Raw genomic sequence first — 2,800 nt, forward strand, 5'->3', positions numbered from 1 at the left:
CAAGGTAAGACAGAGAGCCCTGCTGCTTATTTAGAAAGATTAATGGAGACCTTTAGACAATATACCCCCATGAACCCCGAGGCCCCCAAAAATCAAGCTGCTGTTGTAATGGCCTTTGTAAATCAGGCAGCCACTGATATTAAAAAGAAACTCCAGAAACTAGAGGACCTGGAGGGAAAACAGATTCAGGACTTACTCCGCATTGCCCAGCGTGTCTATAATAATAGAGAGACTCCAGAGGACAGGCAACTTAAAGCCACCGAGAAAATGACCAAAGTCCTGGCCGCTGTTGTCCAAAAGCCCCTGGATAAACAAAAGCCCCTAGATAAGGACCAATGTGCCTATTGCAAAGAAAAAAGGCCATTGGGCCCGAGAATGCCCTAAAAAGAAAGAGCCACGTCATGATCAAAAACCGTGGCAGCCAAAAACCACACCCGCCCTCTTCACTCAAGATGCAGAATAGGGGAAACGGGGTTCGGATCCCCTCCCCGAACCTAGGGTAACGCTACAAGTGGAGGGGAACCCTGTTCAATTCCTAGTCGACACAGGGGCACAACATTCGGTCTTGATCAGACCCCATGGAAAAATTTCTGAAAAATCTTCCTGGGTCCAAGGGGCTACCGGGATAAAAAAATATCCCTGGACCACCCAGAGGACTGTGGACCTAGGAAATGGAAAGGTCACCCATTCCTTCCTAGTCATCCCCGACAGCCCATGCCCCTTATTAGGAAGAGACTTACTCACTAAAATGGGGGCCCAGATTCATTTTACGCCAGGGGGCCCCCAAGTGACTGGCCCTCACAACCAACCCATTACCGTACTTACTCTAAGATTAGAAGATGAATATCAACTCCATCAGGGGCCACCCTCACAAAGTCAAAACATAGAGCCCTGGCTCCAGCAGTTTCCAGAAGCATGGGCTGAAACCGGGGGTATGGGGTTGGCTAAACATCGTCCAGCTCTATTCATAGAGCTGAAACCGGGGGCAGATCCAGTTCGGGTCCGACAATACCCGATGTCAATGGAGGCCAGAAATGGCATCACGCCACATATCCGTCGCCTCCTAGACTTAGGCATCTTGCGTCCCTGCCATTCAGCCTGGAACACCCCCCTGCTGCCTGTACGAAAACCTAACAGTGCGGACTACCGTCCGGTACAAGATCTGAGAGAAGTTAACCGCCGAGTCATGGACATACACCCAACAGTACCCAACCCCTATACCCTCCTAAGTGCCCTTAGCCCAGAAAGACAATGGTATACTGTCCTTGATTTAAAAGATGCCTTTTTCAGCCTGCCTTTGGCCCCCAAAAGCCAAGAGCTCTTCGCCTTTGAGTGGTCCGACCCTGAGAGAGGCATAAATGGGCAACTCACCTGGACCCGGCTCCCCCAAGGATTTAAAAACTCACCCACCTTGTTCAATGAGGCACTTCATGAGGATCTGGGTGAGTACCGGAATCGAAACCCCAAAGTGACTCTCTTGCAGTACGTTGACGATCTTTTAATCGCCGCTGAGACTGCTGAAGCTTGCTTGCAAGGCACCCAAAACCTCCTCCGGACACTTGGTGCCCTGGGGTACCGGGCTTCAGCAAAGAAAGCCCAAATTTGCAGATCCGAGGTAACCTACTTGGGATATCTGTTAAGAGAAGGCCAACGATGGCTCACGGATGCACGGAAGGAAACCGTCCTCCGCATCCCCCGACCCACAACGTGAAGGCAGGTAAGAGAATTCCTGGGATCGGCCGGGTTCTGCCACTTGTGGATACCTCGGTTCGCCGAGATGGTTAAGCCTCTTTACCTGGTCACCCGAGAACAGGTGCCTTTTGAATGGACAGAGGAAACTGAGCAGGCTTTCCAGCAAATTAAACTCGCCCTGTTGTCGGCACCAGCCTTAGGGCTCCCTGATGTCTCCAAACCCTTTCATCTCTTCGTAGATGAAAATAAAGGGGTAGCCAAAGCAGTGCTGACGCAACTCCTTGGCCCATGGCCCAGGCCCGTTGCCTATCTTTCAAAACGACTGGACCCAGTGGCGGCTGGCTGGCCCCCTTGCCTCTGTATGATCGCTGCTACAGCTCTAATGGTAAAGGATGCTGATAAGTTAACTATGGGACAAGAGTTACATGTTACAACCCCTCATGCCATCGAGGGAGTCCTCAAACAACTTCCTGATCGATGAATAAGTAACGCCCGACTGGTTCACTACCAGGGACTATTATTAAATCCTCTCAGAATCATTTATGCTCCCCCCCGAACACTAAACCCTGCCTCCCTATTACCAGACCCGGACTTGGATACCCCCCTCCATGACTGCGCTGAGATACTGGCACAGGTTCATGGAGTTCGGGAAGATTTACAGGATCACCCGCTACCAGATGCTGAAGTTACCTGGTTCACTGACGGCAGCAGCTTTGTACATCAGGGTCAAAGGTATGCGGGGGCAGCAGTCACAACTGAAACTGAGACTGTTTGGGCAGAGCCTTTGCCAGCTGGCACCTCTGCCCAACGGGCTGAACTTGTGGCCTTAACCAAGGCACTGACTTTGGGAAAAGACAAGAGACTAAACGTGTATACCGATAGCAGATATGCTTTTGCTACGGCCCACATACATGGAGCTATATACAGAGAGAGGGGACTGTTAACTGCAGAGGGGAAAACTATCAAAAACAAAGAAGAAATATTGGCTCTTTTAAAGGCACTCTGGCTGCCTAAACGATTAGCCATCATACATTGCCCAGGCCACCAAAAATCGGTCACACCGGTGGCCAAAGGAAATAATTTGGCTGACCAGGTGGCCCGAGAGGTG

At 50.9% G+C, this 2,800-nt stretch overlaps 1 long non-coding RNA gene across 1 annotated transcript; it reads left to right on the forward strand.

The window, feature by feature from the left end:
* The first annotated feature begins 1,396 nt into the window (after window positions 1–1,396).
* LOC121024136 (uncharacterized) lies at window positions 1,397–2,550 on the forward strand. The gene is made up of 2 exons (XR_005787617.1): window positions 1,397–1,442; window positions 1,609–2,550. It is a non-coding gene; the product is annotated as an uncharacterized LOC121024136 (long non-coding RNA).
* Window positions 2,551–2,800: the final 250 nt, after the last annotated feature.

Source organism: Herpailurus yagouaroundi, unplaced genomic scaffold (genome assembly GCF_014898765.1).
Source record: "Herpailurus yagouaroundi ecotype Mexico unplaced genomic scaffold, PumYag 58163, whole genome shotgun sequence".
NCBI classification, from domain to species: domain Eukaryota; kingdom Metazoa; phylum Chordata; class Mammalia; order Carnivora; family Felidae; genus Herpailurus; species Herpailurus yagouaroundi.